Source organism: Phodopus roborovskii, unplaced genomic scaffold, assembly GCF_943737965.1.
Source record: "Phodopus roborovskii unplaced genomic scaffold, PHOROB, whole genome shotgun sequence".
Classification (NCBI taxonomy): Eukaryota; Metazoa; Chordata; class Mammalia; order Rodentia; family Cricetidae; genus Phodopus; species Phodopus roborovskii.
In genome coordinates, this window is record NW_026125837.1 from 229,898 (window position 1) to 251,016 (window position 21,119).

Sequence of the window (21,119 nt, forward strand, 5' to 3'; positions counted from 1 at the left end):
GGGATGTACCACATGCAGTATTGGTAAAAAGTATATTCCATATCTTGAGTTAAGCTCCAGTTTTGTGATTTCTTCTCCTAACTACACCTCAAAACCAAGAAGGTTCCTCTATTCCCCCAATGCTGGGATTAGCTTGGCCTTTTGCTAGCTTTATTTGTATTCATGAGTTCTTTCCTTAGTCCTTGTAAATGCAGGAGAGAAACTAATAGTCCATCCACCTCTGTACCTCCAGACTCTGTTATTTTACTGTTTGATTTCTTCTTTGAGGCTAAATAGACAGCTCACAAGAGCAGGGCTGCTCCTCACTTTCGGTACTGGACTCCCCCACCCCCATATCTTTTGAGAATTCACTTAATCGCAAAACCATTGCTCAACTTGCCCCCCCCCCAGGCTCCAAGAAAGCAAAGGACACGTCCTGTTAACTCACAGGACAGAAGAGCCCTGCTTCGTTCCCACCGTGCCAGGAATGCCTCCACATTCACTACTCTTGCTCACTATAATCCCATTAACTGGCTCAAACCTCATCAAATAGTCTACACTCCATAAAACTCCATTGAAAATAATTGATGAATGACGGGTTGGCTTTGATTCCGAGAGGAAGGAAAGGTGTGTCTTAGCTCAGAAAGAGCTATTGGCTAAATTTCAGGAACTATGAAGGGAAGTAGTCTCACCAAAAAGCTGGATCAAAAGCAACCTTGACCAGGGTCAGATAGTTGGGATTTGAGATGGGCTCACTGTAGTACCTTAACCAAGAACCCTTGTTTTCCAACTTAAATCTCTTTTGGAATCCTGTTCCAGAGTATGAAAAGGCTAAACAAGGACAAGTTTTTTTTTTTTTTTTTATGTAAGAAAGGACAGAATTAGGGAATGTTAAGATGGAAAGAATTAGGATGTTACAAGGAAATGCGAAAGGCTTTCCTCCACTCCTTTCTCTTACTTCTCCATTCGCTCAAGCTCATATATCCACGACGTATCTTCACAGTGCCTGTACATTTATTGGCCTGTCTGTACTGGTTATTGGCAGTAAACAGACCCATGGTAGACTTTAGCATACATAACTAGGGGAGACAATTATCAGTACAAAGTAGCAAACATAAACAAGTAAACATTGTCTTCTCACCATCTAGTCCCCATCTACCACCACTAGCTTTTTTTTTTTTTTTTTTTTTTTTTTTTTTTGAGTAAGAATTGAACTCTATGAGTACATGGGTCCACTAGGCCAAAGCTGACAACTTGAGCCAATAGCTATTTGGAAATGCTTTTCCTGCTGTAATCTTCTTCTCTGTTATTTCTATAAAATTCATTTTATAATTTAATTGTTTTTCAAGACGAAGTTTCTCCTGTAACTCACTACGTAGACCAGGCTGGTCTCGCACTCAGAGATCCTCCTGCCTCTGCTTCCCAAATGCAGGGATTAAAAGTGTGTGCCACCTCCACCAGGCCTATAAACTTTATTTTTAGCTACCGCATAAAATACAAAAATGAAAATTACGACTGGAGTATTACAGTGTTTTAGTACATGTATACATTCTGTAAAATTTATTTAAATCATGTTAACATCAAACATTCACTATGAAAATAAGCAAAACTGTTTCTTTTTAGCTTTTTGAAATATGGAGTGCATTATTGTGCATGGCTATCCTACTGTGTAATAGGACAACAGAACTTCTTTCTCCCATCTAGTTGTTACTAACACATTGATCAACCTTTCATCCTCCCCATTAAACTTGATGATTCCCAAACAAGAAGCATACAGTATAAAACATAGTCTTTTGTCGGCACCCAAAGGTAAGTTCTACTTCTTGATACCCTCTTCCTCATTCTTTCATTTCTACACGAAAATACCTGATGTGTTGCTGATGAAACTGGACTAGGCTTTCTCTAATTTTCTGCATTCTCCTCTCTCTTACACTAAGATGTACGTGACTGGGCAGTCAGTTCAATTCAGAGCACAAAGAAAAATATCTGTAGGGATGGATAGTTGGTGTTATTGCATAGGACTCAAGATTGGTTCCAGGCACTCATGTTAGGTAGCAAAGGAAGGTCTAACACAGTCTTCTGGCCTCTGTGGGCACCCTCCGCAGCATGTGGTAGACACACAGACAAGCACACACACACAGGTGTGTGTGCATTTATGCATAACAAATGGGTCCACCTAAATTATATTATCCAATTATCTTAACTATAAATAAACCAGGCATTATTCATGCTCTTAACACCCATTTCTGTTTACCAAGTGCTTAGTAACTCAAAGAAGAACATTAATACCAAAGAGGATTTTACCAAAGCCCTATCCATCTCAGAAGGGCAAAAGGAAAGACAGAATTGAAGCTGTCCTGGAAAAGCCCATTTGTCTTTTCTTTCCTCCCCACTACCATCTCAGACCAATAGAATGACATTTGAGTGGGAGAAAGCAAATGAATTCTTTTTTGACACCTGCCTTCAGAAAGGAGACCCTTTCTCCTGACTTACTTTATCCACAGCAGTTCTGCTATGGGATTTTTGGATTCTTCTAGGCCGTGTGGGACTATGTACCTGTGTTCCTCAACAGACCTCCTATTCCCTGTTGCACCCACCGAGCTCACTTGTCGACCATGTTCAGAAAAAAAAATGTGTTTTTAGCACTTTTCTCCATTTCAACACAGAAAAAAATTCTATTCTGCATCCTGCTAATCAGAAGCCTGACTGACCATGTGACTCTGGTAGGTATGCCTTTCTTCCCATTGTGAGGAGTATTTTCGTCAATATCAGTCACTTTCAAGTTGTATTCTTCAGCTCCTCAAAGTACAGGACCATAAAATGAGTTCCCTTGACAATGTTTTAAACATAGCACTTCATCTATTCTGTGCACTGCGGCTCATTGTGTGATTTCTTTTAAAAATAAACATAAAAATTCAACTACTAAAAACAGAATGTTGGAAAATGCCTGGATGAGCTGCTCCTTAAAAGACTTTTTAGGTCTGTGAGTCTTAGCTTCATTTTGTGTACACCAATGCTCCTCCAACTGCCTTATCTTCTAGGACTTGCCATTTTTCCCTTCCTGCTTCACCAAAATATAAAGTATCACTTGAATCCCAAAGAAAAATGCTCAAGTCCTTTGGTCCCCACTTTGTGAGTTCACTTGAGAAGCAGGATTGTAGTACTGTTTTCCAAAATGTATGGGAGTTATCAGAGCATAGAATGCTGGTGGTTCTCTGCCAGTGTTTTTGGCAGGCCTCAGATGAGCTGTGAGAAGCTGAGGGGACCTGCTCTCCAGAGGCTTCTCCAGGAAAGAGACAGAAACTCAAACAGATGTGACTGTGATGAGCAAAAATGAGAGAGTTGAGACAGCCTAATCAGGAGCAGTCTCAGAACCTTCAGAGCAGGAAGGAATTGGCTGTCTCTGTGCAACTCTGAAAATGAGAGATTTCAAACACCCTTCTTTCGTAAAGATAAACATGATCACAGCCATTTGCCAGTTCCCTCTTATGCTCTCCCTCTCTTCTCTTCTCTCTCCTTCTGCTGCTATTTCTCTCCTAACAGTTGATCAAAACCTCTCTGTAGTCATTTACAGGTCAAGAACTGATACTGAGTTCTCTCTTAGGGAAGGGGGTCAGACTCAAGTGTATAAGGGTCAAGCAACACCAGGACCTCTTCGTCCACTGAATGAGGTATGGTTCGTGGTTAAAAGACAGAAAGCAAGCAACACATTATGTGTTCTGTCTACTTTTGTCCAAAAGCCTCCTCTGAAACCAACTAGACAGAAATACAAATGAGGAACTTAGAGAAAAGCCATGAGAATGGGTTCTTGCCACTTAACTCCAAGCAGGAAAAAACATGCAATTTAAGGAGATTTTATCCATGCAATTCTGAAAATCAAGGTACAAAAAAAAGTGGCAATTGTATTGTATAACATGACCTGACACATTCATAAGGTACCAAAAAGTCTCTCCTAGCCAGATCACTTGGAGGAGTTTAACTTTGGGAACAAAAGACTGCAGCACTATTTTGTTGTTGTTGTTGTTGTTTTTGTTGTTGTTGTTGTTTTACAAAGACTGATTGGATGTCTTGATTTTTTTCATGAATGAATGAAAAGCAATGGGTCCCTCTGCTTGCAACACCCTAGGAAACTGGCTTGGTTTTCATTATGTCCTTCCTGTGAGATCATTGTCTTAATACTTAAGCCACCTCTGATTTATATTTAAAATAAATTGAGAAAACACTGATTAATTCTGATCCTTTAAGAAGAAAAATCCCATAACCTTCATAAAACTTTCAGTGTTCTGTCACAGTTTATGAACATTAAGAGCATAAAAACCCTAGTGGTATTAATCATAGCTATGAATCCAGTACTTTACCTTTTAATTAACCATGACAGCTGCAAAATAGAGAGTTCAAGGTCTCTAGTTCCCTGCTTGGCCATTTAATCATGAGACTCTGAAGGGAAATGGCAGATTTTTGATATGCAGAGTCCTCCTTGATCATCCAGAGAGACCATAAGGGAATGAGTGTGTCATTATGTGTAGATTTACATTTTCTAGAAGGCCAGCACTCTTTCTGAAGTCAAATAGTGTAATTGATGACTGATGTTCCTTCTATGGAAGCTTTTATGATATTACAGAATCATCTTCCATTGAGGTGGGTATAAAAATATCCATAACACAGCATTCATTCCTGGTCCAATGAGCTAAGTTCTCCAAATGAAAAGTTATAGAAAAATGGTGGGTGGATTTGAAGGCAATCTAATATTTCTGGATCTAAGCTATTTCTGGAAGTTAGGTTACTAGTATATGACCTAAACCCATGACTTGAGAAAGGGAGTGTAGAATTTGCAAACTTTCCAATGTGCATTAATATTTACCATATGGGACAGGGCTCAAAAGCACTGTAAAGAACATTGGTTTGACTTTCTACTTACCAATAGCACTCTGGCCACTAGTTTGCTATCAAGAATCTTTATTTTGTAAGGGAAGGAGCAGACAAGTATTCTGGCAGAACTTGCTGAATTCATTAGAATTTAAGGAAAGAAAGGAAGGTAGGAAGGAAGGTAGGAAGGAAGGAAGGAAAGAAGGAAGGAAGATACATCGATGGCCCAATAAGAACTGTGTAGATTCTCTAAGTAGGTATTACATTCTCCACTCTGCTTTAAAATTTTTACCCAGGGTCTCAAACATGCTAGAAACCAATAGATACCATGAATATACATAGGCAAAGCAGTGCTCTTTGAGAAAAACAGCCTATATCGTAGATATTATCATGATTGCCATTTTGCTGGTGAAGAAAGTGAAGTCTAGCGAGACTAAGTGTTGTATCAGTGGTTCCCTGGCAAGTACCCAAGTGGCAGTGCCAGTATTTAAACTAGGAACTCCAGCCAACAAGATATCTGTGTACAAGGCTTTCCTCCTTGGCACGGGGTCTGGAATTTGGGTTGCTGAAGTAGTGCCTGGATATGGCTCTATCTTGGCTTGAGTAAGTGAAAAAAGATAGAACATATCATGTTCTCAATAGAATTGTGTTTCTTCCTTTGTTTGATAAAAGTGAATTATAAAATAAAAATGAAAATAACACAGGAAGACTTTAACCATAGTTCATAATACTTTTTATAATAACTTCCTAGACTAAATCTTAAAACATCATTTTACATGGGAATTTGGTTGTTATAAACCACTGCTTAATGTCAATCTGGGGATTCCCAGTCCAGGAAATAATTTGACACTCGGATGGGTTCTGTCTCTGGTAATCCAGGGTTTTGAATGCTAGGAGACCCAAAGGAAATTCCCCCAGCCTTTCTTTCCATCACCACTTAGCAGACACAAGAAGTTAAAGCACCAGCAAGTCTCTCAGTTCTTTTCATACCAGGGAAAACTGGCTTTCCACAGGGTAAGCTTTTCTGTGCCATCTGCTTTCAGCTACAGGAAGCTCGCTCGAGTTCAGCCAAAAGAGAGAGAAATGTTACACACAGACTATTTACTTCCATGGTTGGAAGCTCATGACTATCCTTTTGCAATCAGGGGTTTCTCCAGTATCCATTTTAACTAATTTGCTCTCACTTTTCCTTTCTGACAAACAGCAAAAAGCACAATCAACTGATTGAATTTACTTAGTTAGTTATCTTGCAATTAATGAAGATCTCAAGCAATTTTCAAATCAGCTTTCATAACAGAGGATGGATGCTCACCTTGTATTTCATTTTAGAGAATAGATCAGAGGCATGAGCAGTTAAAAACTTTTGACCTAGACCATTAGTTCACTCTTTCATTTATTTATTCATTCAAGATTTACTTAGAATCCTTTGCCAAGTACCCGAGGAATGCAAAGATATTAATATGTATAACTTACTGAATATCACCTTTACCCTAGCTACTAGTCTAAGTGCTTTATTTGTTCATGTAATGTGTACAACAGCCTGAAGGGTTTGATCCAATTTTCCAAATGAGGTAATTCAAGCAAAGAGAGGGTAACCAGTTTGGTCAGTTTGGAAGTGACAAAGTCAGGATTTGACTCACCTAGATGTGATTTTATTTTATTTTCTTCATGCTGCATAAATCTGAGCATGGATGTGGCTTCAACAGAAAAGTCTTTATCTGCAAAACTCCCATGTGAACACTGTTTAGCCATTGGTCTCTGTAATTTTGATGTTTTATTCATAAGTGTTCTGTGGTCCTAGGTACATTTTAAAATTTAATCTGAGCATGACAATTTAAATTCAGATGCTGGGTATAATTCCTTATACAGTACACCTATATTTTTTTTCTTTCTTCCCTTTTTTCTTTTCTTTTTTCTTTTTTTGTTTGTTTTTTGTTTTTGTTTTGCAAGACAGGGTTTCTCTGAATAGCTCTGTAGACCAGGCTGGCCTCGAACACACAGAGATCCAACTGCTTCTGCCTTCCTAGTGATGGGATTAAAGGCAATGTGCCATCACGGCCCAATCCGCCTATATTTTCTATCTCTGGACCTTGGACACTGATTTTTTTCATCAACAACAAGATAGTCCTTCTTTCCTCTTGGTCATATGGTGAAAACTCAGAATTCCACATTAAGGAGATGGCTTCAATTGAAATAAATATAGGCTTCATCTATTTGTCTGTCTACCTATGCTTCCATTAATTTCTGGTAATCTTGACACATCCATTAGTTGTCAGTTCTTTCTCTGTGTCTTTTGCAGCTTTTGTGTTTGGCTTTTGCATTCTCTTTGTTTATTATTAAAGACTTGAGCTAACATTTGATCCAATGTTTCTGCGATTTTAAGAAGTTACTGACTACATGTCCCCTTTCATTCTTTACTGGTTCTGTGGCACTAATTATGCTGTCGACTATGATCATATATAGCTTTTATGTAATTCAGTCTTATAACTGGGCTGGAGAAATTGATCCACGGTTAAGAGCACTTGCTGTTCATGCATTCATTTCTAGTAGCCATGTGGTACACTGCAACCACTACTCAATCCCTGTGATAATATACCCTCTTCTATCCTCCATGAGCACTAGGCTCACCCATAGTAAATTACACACATGCAGGCTAACATTAATACCAATAAAGTTAAAATAAATCCTTAAGTCCTATGATTGTTTCTCCAACAATTCATAAATTATTATCAACACTCTTTGCTATTAACCAGTTTTTCTTAAAATATACCAGATATATCACTTCATTTGTTATACCATACCAAATGGTCAGCCCTGAAAACATATCCATGGAAGAAACATTCTATGGACTTTGCAGGTTGTGTAATATCTGTGTTGGTATACACATGTGTGCACATGAAAATGCACAAATGCACACTTTTTTTTAAAAGCAGGCACTGAATTTGAAATAGAGCAAGGGAGCATATATGGGAGAGGTAGGAGGGAGGAAATAATATAATTATATTATAATCTTAAAACAGAAAATAGCTTTAAAAAGTAAAGTATATTATTTTAAATCATATAATTACATATTCTTGACTATGCCTTTTTTGTAGTCTCTCTGACATTGTACCACATTGTTTTCCCTTATATTTATACTTGATGACTCTTTCTATTACATTGTCCTTTGTATAATCTAAGTCCTTTATGATTGTGTCCTCCAATGTCTAATTTTCTTGATTTCATGTGTTTATTCATTAAGCATCTCCCATATGTCAGGCTGAGTTGTAGATATTTAGAAATGATATAGTCAGAAGTGATCCTGTTTATGTGGAAATTGCAATTTGATGATTTTATAGAGTGACATAAATATGTAGCTATAAATTAGGACCCTTGTTATGAAACAGAGTATTAAAAAATATACTCAGGAGTAATACAGAGATCACAATGTCAAAACAAGCCTCAAAAAGAAAAGAATATTTTTTCTGATTCAAATTTTGACAAATACCCAGTTCTATGAATAATTCATGGAAGAACTACAATTATAAGGTAACAACTCCCAAATTCTCCATTTTTTTCATGAGTTTACGCAGCTCATCGGAGTGCCATATATAGATATTTCTATTCAAATATCCCACAGGGCCTCAAACTAAGCAAACCCCAAGCTGAAGTCACATTACTACACTGGTGTTTGAGTGTGTTTTGTATCCTACCACTTTCAGGACCCATCCACTATCTCAATGCCGCCAAACTTAGTTTGAACTCACATGAACCCTTCTCTTACCGCCTTGCAATCAAGGAGAAGCCAAGGACTGTAGATTTTAGATTATTAATACCTCTTCAAAATTCCAATTGTTAAGATCTCCTGCTACTTGCCTGAATTTTATCAGAAACTCCTAAGGACCTGTTCTGTCTCTTCTTTTGCCACTGATCAAAGAGATTCAAATTTTTCCTTTTAATATGATCAAGCCTTAAACTAACAAGTCTTGAGTGGCTCTCCATCATGTATGCCATGCATTATCTGGCCACTAGATGTCTTGTTATGCTTGCTTCCTGATCTTCCTCTGACACGCTTTCTACCCCAGGATACTTCCTTTCCCTAAAGCATGTCCCTCCAATCCTTTGGTAACCAAACTGCAGCATTCTTGAACATTCTATTATTCCCCATCCAGAAACATCCACAAAATTATTGTGTTGTCTGGAAAATCTTTCCCAACAACACATATGCAAATTTCTATATTCTTCTCTTCCCAAAGTCCCCTGTTTATACAGCAGTGACTATACTTATTAAATCCATTTCCGTTTGTCTATTTCTTTGCCATCCCCACTAATCACTAAACCTCCTTTCTGTGTTTCCATATTTGGATACAGTAGGAGCTCAGTGAATGATATTGTCATGAGTAACTTAATTAGCTAACTCTTCCTTTAGAAAGCAGATTGGAGCCACTGGAACAAAAGAATACAATACAGGTCCATTTAAAAGAAGCGGGTTCATGTATAAGAGAAAGAAGACCATATAAGACTTTTGTCATGTTTTAATTCCAAGTGGATGCAAGTGGTGTTTGGGTATTGGAGTACAGATCAAGGACAGCCACCTCCCTATGAAAGGTAAGGCAAAACAAGGTTAACATAGCTCCATATTTTAGCAATATTCTGACATCAAGATAATCATTTGGTCATACACAGTGCATTAGGCTTTGATAAACTTTTAAATAATCCTGTTTTTGTTTGATATGCATGGGAATTGGCGATGATATATATTGCAGTGTATTTATCGATGAAGTGACAATAGGCTTTATTTATCTCAAAAAGGGAAACGAGAAACTTTACCTGAAACAAAAAGTGACACTGGAGTGAAAGAGTTAAGAGTCAATGAAGGAACCTGGTAGCATTTCAAACTAAGGTTTCTGACCCTCTCCCATCGTACCTACTTTCCATCTCTTTAGACTGTCACCAAAACCCTGTAATGCTCAGAGTGGTGACTGGCAATTTTGTTGGCATTCAGAAAAATAAAAAAATAAACAAAATAAGCCTCCCTTACAATTTTATTTCATAAAGCCTGTAGCCCAGCATCCATTTGACAAAAAAATAGGAAAGAAAAGAAAAGAAAGAAAAGCCTCTCATCAGATGTACAGAGCAAAACTCTGATCCAAGCATGAATTACTGTAATTATCCTGTTTGTACCACATACCTAGCCAGCTAAAAGAGACAAGGTGAAATGAGCAGCTATTACAGAGACAATTGCTCTGGTGGTTTGCTTTTCAGATATATATATGTCTATGTATACATGAGGCAACTCTGTTTTTTGAAATAAACTAATTAATTCACTTGTGACCACATAATGTTTCATAGATAAACACCTCTTCCTGTATTCTGATCAGAGATTAAATAATAATAATGTTCTTTATTTAGACCCTCTGCCTCAACTAGAATTACAGTTACCATTTTCTTAAGGGCTACACTAAAATTGAAAATGATAATACCTATAAAACCTCTTCAGAGCTGACATTTCCAAATCTTTTTTCTAACACAAACAAAATGAGAAAATGTAAAATGTAACCTTTCTAGCCCTGTAGCTTTTTCATGCGGTCTAAAAAAAAAAAATGAAAGACAGTGTCTGTTTGAGAATCATGACAATGACAGAGCAATGATGATGATGATAATGGTTATGATGATGATGATAATGGCTATGATGATGATGATAATGGTTATCATGATGATGATAATGGTTATCATGATGATGATGATAATGACAAAAGTGATGGCTATAACTATACCAACTGACATTTTCCAAGTATTTACATTGACTCAAGGACTGTTCTAGATACACAGAAATTTATTCAAGGCCAACCCTATGAAATAGGAACTGTTATTACCCACAAGCCACAAGCCATAGATAGAGAAAATGAGGCCAGGTGAGATCTAAAAATCTGCCTAAGGTAAAACAGTTAATAGACAGTGAATCTAGCATGACAACTCAGGCTAGCCTGCTAGTCCCAGAGATCCAAATAGTCTAATAGTTATTTGGTCAGATGGATAGATTGTGGACTTTATGAGTCATTTCTGACATTTCCAGCCTTCTTCTGGAGAGTTAGGCCACCAATTTTATAGAAACTTCTGCGAGACTACCCATTTTATATACATTACTGTGAATTTGTTCAAGTAGTAGGAGCACTTCTCTCCTGGGGAATTTTCCACCTTTGTGACTATTATGTTGATTTCTATCATCATTTACAGTTTTGAAATCTGTTCTTTACATGGAGGTAGTTTATCTTATTATTGATGTGGCAATTTAGATCAATATTCTGAACCAGGGTCTAATTTTAACTTTTTGTTTTTAATCCTGGCCAAACCCTTTCATTGGCTGTCATGACCAATCTCTCGAATTGATCAGATGCTAGAATCAGGAACATGAGCAACTCATCCTCTAAAATTACATAACACTTCAGTTCTGCTCAGTAACAATTTAATTAAAACCTGAAGGAGAAAGGTCAACACAAATATAAAATGTAGCCTCAAAAGGAATTAATTAAAAAAATAAAAAAAACAGAAAGCTAAAATACACCCCTGCCAGGCAGAAAAAAGAATAATACAATACAATGGAAATGATATGTTTCACCCTGAGTTTTCATGAGCTGATTATTCTGACAAGTATATAAAAATATTTTATATATCATACACATGTGTGCATATGCACACATTTTGTACACAGATGCACACGTGCACGAGAGTGCATACACACACATGTGCACACACACACACACACACACACACACACACAGAACTTATCAAGAGTCTTCTCTACATCTGTTCCCATTATTGGGCTAGGTGCTTCTGCTTGTGTTAGTTCATCTATTTTTCATGATAATTTAAAAAGTTTTTCTTTTACAGAATAAGGAATTTAAGGACTTGAGACTGAGTCATGAAACTCTTAACAAGGAGTCCTAGTGAGGAAATCTAGGACCAACTGAAAGATTCTGAATCCAGTATTTCTGGGGTGAGATTATATATGGAGTTTATCTGGATTATACAAGATTAAACTAGTATTATACTAAATTATACTAGAATCGGATCTTGAATCTGTGCAGGAAATAAATAGGGTGAATGGAGAAGACATAGAAGGGACCAGATTAACGTTCATTTTTAATAAAGCCATTTAGAAACAGTATGAACTATCCAAAAGTAAATGACACAGGCTTGTCTTGGGAGGTAATCAATGTTCAGAGCATCGGGTGGATGGTGTTACACAAACCTGTGCCAGTGCTTACCAGATGTCATAGCAGGGATTCTTAGATTTATTGGATGATTGACTGATGCAATTGTCTCAGCAGCAGTTCAAAAGAGAGGAATTAGCTGAGAACTTCCAGGGTTTTAGAGGCTGAATTTGGTCATATAGTCCTTTTAGGACAGATTTGTTAAGTAAGCTATCGCTAATTCCTTGCCAAATTTGTGAATGAGATTAAATCGTTGCAAGTAAGTGATGTTGTCATTGAGATACAGGACCCATGTGGATTGACTGTTAAACTAGTATAAGGTTAACCAAAAAAAAACAAAAAACAAAACAAAAAAAAAAAAAAAACATAAAATTACTTCAGAGACCAGAGGAGACAAGAAGACAAGATTACTAAATGTAATGTGCTACCCTGGATAGCTCCTGGGATAACACCAAAGCTTTAGTGGAAATCATGGGCAAGTCTGAACTAAGTATGGCTTAACTGATAGTAATGGTAATTCCCCTTTCTTTGAGACAGGGCTTCTGTGTAGCTTTGGCTGTCCTGGAACTCACTCTGTAGACCAGGCCAACCTTGATTGAACTCAGATCCACTTACCTCTGCCTCCTGAGTTCTAGGATTAAAGGCATATATGCCACCACTGCCCAGTATATTAATTTCTTAGTATTGATACATGTACTGTAGTATATAAGATGTTAGTTTTGGGAATAAACCGAGTAAATGGTATATTGGAACTTACCGTTCCATTTATATATATTTTATTTAAATCTTAAATTATTAAAATATTTAAGGTTTAATAAAATCATTCTGAGGTGCATTTCTCCTGTACTTCATGGTTCACTTCAAATTGTCTATTTTGAAATAGGTCGATACGCTTTGTAATTTCTTATTTGTTTAATCTCTCTGGTTTTGTATGTATGACACACGTATGTATTTGCATGTGTATGTATGCAGGTATGTGTGGAGTCAAAAAAAACAATTTCTGATATCAGTTTGTGACTTCTACCTTCTTTGAGACAGATTGTATTATTGTTCCAATTCATATGACAGGCTAGCTGTCCCATGTGTTTCCAAGAAGTCTCTGACCTCTCCCTCTTCAGTTGCTTTAGTAGCACTTGGATTCCAGACACTTCTGCTACAGCACCTGGTGTTATGTGGGTTCTGGGAATTCAAACTCTAATGTCCGCACACTTGCCTGCCTAGCAATTTGCCACTGGCACATCTTCCCAGACTAACCTTTTGTTGTTGTTCTTTTGTTTTTGTGTTTTTAAATTTTCATCTGGAAGCCACCTCATGGGTTATCTAGTTTAAAGTGTTCCCACTTAATGAGACCTATAGAGAAATAAGTAATACTATTTTATGGTATTGGAACAGATGTATCTAAAATAAGGCCAATTTTTGCCTGCATTTATGATGTTTCAAGTGGAAAGGACTCCTTTGAGTATACAAATAATGTAGTCTCATCACGAGTATAGGGAGAGGAAGACATACCCTTTGGCCACTCACTTATAGAAAGGCAGCAAGTCAAAATTTGTATCTGTCTTTTAAGTATAATCTGGCTACTAGCATCTTGAAATCAGAACATATGTATTTACTCTCAAGAGGTCATATTCTAGAGCAAACTATAGAAGCCTCTCAAGGACATGGAATGAGTTAACAATTGGTCAGAGTTGGTGTGGGAGGATGGACTTTTGACAATGTAGGTACAAGTTGTTCATACTTCTGTAAGAAACCCAACTTAACTTCATTGGATAAACTAAACTAGACGTGGGTAGAATTGTTTCTTTGGCCTGTCATGGATGTCCTACCTATGAGCTGAATCAACATCTGTTCACCTCTTCTTAGGGAAAGGTACACTAGACTCATGATATAGTTATGTACTAGGGGATACAACTGCCTGGAGATGACAATCAGTACACAAGAAGTCAAAGCAAGCAAAAAACAGCTTCTTCATGTCACCAAGGGAAGGATCACTCCTTTTTTCTGAGCAGTGACATGAGATTTCTTAGTATTAAGACTGCTAGCAGCACACACTATGAAGTTCATATCTTCACCTCTTCAGAGGAGCCAGCCACAGATGTTGTTCAAGATTTTCATAGATAAATGGCATTTAGGAAAACACCATTGATAGTAGAGTGGCTTCTTTCCTAACTGAGAATACTTGTCACGTCCTGTGCTTGACTTTCCTAAACTGCATGCAAAAATATTGATATAATAATTGAATTGACACAGTGCTGATAGACAAAGCATGACTTGCATTGGCAAAAGGCCATAGATTACTCCCAAAATGCATGGATATGAAGCTTCTTTGAATTGAATAAACCTGCCACTAATCAGGAAGATAGTGTTTATGGGAGGCTACCACATAGACATGAATTATGTACAAATCATATTCAGCTGTCCCATCATATTGGAAAAAAAAATCATCAATCATAGGAATGGTGATGTCCCAAGGCCAGCACACCATTTAATGAAGAAGAAGATAGAGGGTTGTGAACATAGACATTGGAACTAAGAAACATGAAAGGGGCTATTAATAACATGTTAGATATATGACCTCAGAGTGTTGTTTAATTTATATACCTCAGTTTACTATATTGTAAAATTGTGTTGATGATAATAATAGTATCTACCTCCCAGAATAACTGTAGTGTATACATATGTGTGTGTATGTGTGTGTGTATACTCACACATAACATAACATACACACACACATACACACACACACACACACACAGAGAGAGAGAGAGAGAGAGAGAGAGAGAGAGAGAGTGAGAGAAGTATTACTTGGCATGTAGTAAACAATACTCAGTTGAGGTCCTCCAGTGGTCTCCCACCTACCCAGATTGTCCTAGACTTGGCTTTGTGAAAAGGAAAAGCTAAGTAACAAATGTACAAATTTCACTTTCTAAAGGTGGATGCTGAAGTCACTTTTTCAGAAGGGATTGTCTCCTGTGTGCATGTGGGGGTGGCATTTTCTTGATTAATTTTTATGTGAGAGGGTCCAGCCCAGTATGGGATGCTCCATGCCTGGATCCTTATTCCTGAGTTGAAAATAGATAGCTGAGAAAGCCATGGGGAGAAAGCCAACAGATATTGTTCCTCCAAAGATTCTGCTTCAGTTCCTGCCTCCAACTTCCTGTCTTGAGTGTCTTTCCTTACTTTCCTTCATGAAGGACTATAACCTAGGTGGGAAAATAAACCATTTCATCCCCCAGTAGCTTTAGGACAGTGCTCTATCACAGCAAACAAAAAGAATAGTTTGTCAAACATTGGTTCTTTGACATATTAATTAGTATAGGTCTACTGGAGATTAAGTGTTATTATTACCCTTATACTTTAGAAGATAAAACTGGAGCATAAGGAAATTAAAGCAGATTGTCCAGGAAGCAGATATAGAATATCAGAATAAGAATTTGGATCTCAAAAACCTGATTATGGATCCTGTTCTTTTAATATTTTGGTTTGCTTCCATAATAGTACTCTATGTTTGCTGATTGCTTATTAAGTAAGTGCCAAGCTCATTACAAACCATGCCTTTAATACTTACAAAACCCTTGCAAGGTGAAGCATATATTCACATCAGTTTTTACAGAGACAAAGGTGATTCTCAGAAAGATCAAATAGTGTGAAATGTTTCCCTTATATTTTTATTATTTATTTAATATTATAATATAATTGCATCATTTCCTGTCTTTGAAACTCATGGCATCTTTTTTTCATTAATTGTTGTTACATGAATATCTGTATGTGTATAGAAATATATATTCCTAAATATAATCTGCTCAATCTACATAACGTTACTTGTATATATATTTTCAGGCTGACCAGTTACTGTGCCCTTCTCTGGGGAGACTCTCTTCCTCTAAGCATTCATTAGTTGTCTGAAGTTCTCTGGTCTTATCAACAAAACTCTGTTGGTCAGAATGTAAATTAGTATAGTCATTATGAAAAACAATATGCACATTCCTCAAAACCCTAAAAACAGAACTATTCTAAGAAATAGCAATTCCACTACTAGGTATGGATTCTAAAAAAATGAAATCAGCCATGTACCAATGAGTAACCAGTACTCCATGCTTATAGCAGCACTGTTCACAATATTAAAGCTACAGAATCAGCTAATGGATGAGTGGATAAAAAGGCAATATATATTCACAATGTACTATTATTCATACACACAATGGATGAATCGTATCATTTGTGGCAAAGGAAACTAGAGGACAATATGTTAAAATATGTAAATCAGGCATAGGAAGGCAAGTACTACATGCTCTCATTTGTGTAAGCTAAGAAAATAAATTTCAGAGATGTAGCAGAAGAAAGGTCACTAGAGCCTAGGAAGGGGGGAGAGAAGGGAGGGTCAAACTACAGTTAGAATTTGGGAAAATATTAATAGTTCTGAAGTTCTATAGTACTGAAGGATATCTATTACAAGATGGAATCACATACTTGAATGTACTTACACAAGTTCCCTAACATAAAATAATAATATTTTGAGAAGTGATGAAAGCTAATTAATATTATCTTATCCATTTGTATTTTATAACATTTTTAACAAAAACATTTCCACATAAATAAGTATACATATTATATGCTAAATAAAACTAAAAAGATTAAGTATAGGATGGAGAGATAAATGGCTCAGAGGTTAAGAGCATTTGATGCTACTGCAGGGAACCCAGGTTCATTTCCCAGTACCCATGTGATGGTTTACTGCCATTCACAGTTACAGTTTCTTAGGATATAATACCACCTTTTGGCTTCCATGGGTACCAAGCATGCATGTGGTAAACATACATGCATATGGGCAAAATACTCATACACATAAAATAAATAAATAAATCTGTAAAAAAGATTAACTTGTACAACATCAAAGAACTAAGGAGTCTTAGCTTATATGTCAACAACTCATGTCCTTTCAACTCTACCACATTGTCTCTTAGCAGGAATGAGCTCCATTTCTTTTCTTGTGGGGGACGATCCATGGGTTCACTTGGCCAATGACTCAACAACTCATTCCTAGCAATGGAAGTTTCACTTAATGTTGAAAGATATCTAATGAGGCATTGCTACACCTGGAGATCCAGTTCTTTTTAAAATTCGGTTTTTATATTGCATGATCAGGGCAAATATTAGTGCCAAATGTGTAGAAGAGTTAGGTAATTACAACACAAACAGTGTCTCTGGACAATATGCACATCACCTGTATTAATGAGGCATAGAAAATGATAGGCCTCAGTGAAAACTTCCCACATAACAGTCAAGGACCATAGGCCCTGTGAAGACCGGGAGATCTCTTCAACAGAGAAAATTGCTGAAGCACCTAAAGAAATCTGTTACAGGAAATTCAAGTTAGTTCAACCTTCCTGAAAATTCATCTTAAGTGTGCAAGATAACATTGCTTAAGGTCCATAATCACATCATCTGTGAACATGATGAAGTACTATGAGAGGCAAGGGGGTGAACACACCCTATGTAAGTCTTCTAGAGACACCTTTTCTAGACTTGCTTTAGAAGTGCATAGGTCACCGATGAGAGGAATACATTCTGATGATCTATGTTAAATGTCCAATAAAATGTGGAATTAGGCTAGTGATTAATCTTTCCTTAACATCAAATTAGATAGCAAAATATAGCCCACTAATATGAAAGACTGCTCCAAAATGTACTACGAACAGTAAGGAGCCGGAAGACATGAACATTGATTTCTTTTTTAGAAGTTTTACTTCACTGGGTATTACTTTCATATGACTCGTTATTCAATTTTCTGTAAAAATATCTTTTAAGTTCAACAAGGTCATAATGCTAAATATGGAAATGAAGGCAGATGGGAAACTTGTGTTTTAACAGTGACTTTTACTTCCCCAGTATTCTAATATTATATGAGCCTTTTGAAAGCTACAGTTAGCAAAAGCTGAAGAAAATGTGTGAATTCTTACTTTGCTCAGAATCCTCAGAGGAAGTAAAATATGAACAAATTTAGATGAAATCAAAGCATTTTAGCAATAATCCATCATACAATGGATTGTTTGCTTACATTCTGCTCTAACCTAATATGTTCTTCACAGCTTTCCTGTGCTGGGTAAATGGATTACAACTCATAGTTGACTCAGATTACAATGTATCTCTAATTAGTGTTTAACCATGGGCAGACAAAGGACAAGTATTTCCCTTCTCCTATTTCCAAATACTCTAATCTGCTGATGCACAGACCCGTGAATTATCAATGTTTTTCTCATTCCAAATATACCATAACCAAATTCTGACATTTGGATTGGGATCTGAGTTTAATGAGCCTGATAGTTATTCCTTAGTTAAACATGCACAGAATTTTGGGATGTGATCAGTGGATAGTATTTTAATGTGAAAACGTTCCTCTATTTTAACATTAAGAAATTATAAAATATATTCCAGTCTTTCAATGAGTGAGAAATGGTGGTTGTCTAACTTGGAGAATGGGAAAGAAAGCTGGCAGCTCTTCCCCAAAATGCAATTGTGAGTGTATAATGTCAGAGGGCTGAGATAACAACTCAGGGAAAATGCACTAGCCCACTGAAAAGTAAGGGACAGGTGATACAAGAAGGAAAAGCCAATTTTGTCAACATTCTGGTACAGAGTCTGCTTAAGAAAAAGGTTACTGGAAGAAGAGAACAGAAACAGGCCTACCTAGCTGCCAGACCTAGTGGCCTTGGGAAAGCAGTTTTGTTGATACTGCCAGTAATGCGAATCCTGTGGTAAACTGATGATAATTAGAACAAAAACAATGGGATCTGTGGAATCAAAGCACTAGTGGCCTAATGGGGGGAAAGGGGATTCCCTTTTGGCGACACTGACACTGTTTACTTGTTTGGGGCTTTTCCCATATAGTACCATCCAGACATGTTAAATGAACAATAATCAGGGGGGAAATTCCAAAAAAGGTAAGAAAACAGAAAACCATTTTACAAATAAAGTCGAGAAGTTGGTCTCAGGAGATTTAAAATAGCATGATAACTATTTTAACGTGTTTGGTTGGAAAGAAATAATTTCAGCAATGAGAAGAAAGCTATAAATAGAAAAAAGTAAAAAGCTAGAAAAGTAATGTAGGACATCAGCGATACTTAATGTTTTTAAGGGGTAATCATATGATTTAATATGGCAGGGGAACAAATTGTTTAGTTGTGTGCAGCCTAAAAGTATCCAAAAAGCAATAAAATAAAATCAAAGAGTAAAGTCTACAGTGGTGTGAAATATCTCTGGGGCAACAGTAAAGCACTTAGGAAGGACTAAATACAGTCTCAGGAAGAGACGAGCAAGAGAATAAAATAGCAGAAATACACGAGAGGAAAGTGGCAAAGAATGCTTCAAAAACTAAAGACAGGCAATACCTTACCTATCTAAGAATCTCAGGGAATATCAAAAAGGATTAAAAAAACAAACAACAGTGAAAGAAATAGGTATTCATAGCCAAACTGCTAAGCCAGAAAAGTGAAGTCTAGAGACAACACAAAGGACCATGCAGAAGTCAAGAAAATACTAAATATTTTATCCACCCTCCCCTCCCATCCCCCCACCCCAATTCCATATGTAGGGGAATGCCATCCAGTTGGGGTCATGTAGATCTGACAGGTCATGTGAAGAAGGGACTAGGGCTTCTCTCCTGTCTCTAGATTAAGGCAGTTATCCCTCCATGGGGGATGTGTTCGCAGAGTCCTTTTGTGCACCAGGGATACATCCTGGCTCCACTGTCTGAGGTCCCTTAGACTGCTCAGTCCTTCTGGCTGAGACCCATATTCAGGGGGTCTGAGTCAGTCCCATGCTGGCTTCCCAGCTATCAGTCTAGTGGCCGTTAGCTCCTCCTTGTTCAGGTCCGCTGTCTGTATGTATTTCTGCCGCTTGGTCTTGTCCTCTCCATATGAATCTGGGTTCTAGTTCGACTCAGTGTTTATGTATGAGTGTTTGATCCTGTTTCCAACAGGCATTAGTTGAGGGCTCCATGGAGAAGTTAGTTGTTGATCTCACTCTCCGGAAAGGGCTTTTATGGTAGCCTTTCCACGGAAGCTCAAATTGTTAGTTGGGAGAAGTCTTGTAGTTCTCTAGACCTTTCTTTGTGTTCAATTTTATCTTCAAACCAATATTGACTCCTTCTTTTATGTTCTCTCTCTCTCTCTCTCTCTCTCTCTCTCTCTCTCTCTCTCTCTCTCTCTCTCTCTCTTTCCTGTCTTCTATTCCTAACCAGGCTCAATCTTCCTGGTCGCACATGTTGTCCTTTCCTCCCTTGTTTTCTCCTACTTCTCTCTCCATTTGCTGCCCCCCCACTTCCCCTGAGCTCTGTGGGACTTGTCCCTTCCCAGTTCTGTGAGGGACTTTATATGAGAGGGTAATAGGGAGGGAAGAGTGGAGAGAGGAAGGAAGGGAGGGAGGGAGAGGGAATTGGGATCGACATGTAAAATATTAAATTAAATTTAAAAAAATGCTTTGACTCCAAAATTTAAGTTCAAGGACAAGTTACTGGGGAAAGGATTTCTATTTTTGTTTCCACAGAAAATGAAAAGATGTGGATTCCTTCCAGACTAATGTGGGTTGATCGAGCCAGACCACCTGAAACAGAGTACCAGGTGATCCTACATTCAAAACAGCTGGACAAAGCAGCCTTACAGACAACAGCCAGGATTTCTGAATCTTCTTCGAATCCCCCATGACAGCACCCCTTACCAGCAGGAAGTAGTTTGGAAAGAACAACACCCACATTCCGAAATATTGTCTATAAATGTTTGTTTTCATTTAAATGGACTTGGTTATATAAAATAAATAAATAAATAAAATTTTAAATCACTACAAACACACAAAAAGAAGCTATTAATATACAAAATCTCACTGCACAGCTATTATGACAAACAAAAATTATGCCAAAGACATCTAAAAGATAATGAGGCATACTTGATTAACTGAATAACAAAAATAGAAAAAAATCTTGAATAGATAGTTTTCTCAGTAGATATACTATTAGACATGGAAACCCCAATAGCATTAGTAATTGAGCAGATGCAAATTTAAACCATAATGCAAGGGATATGTGTG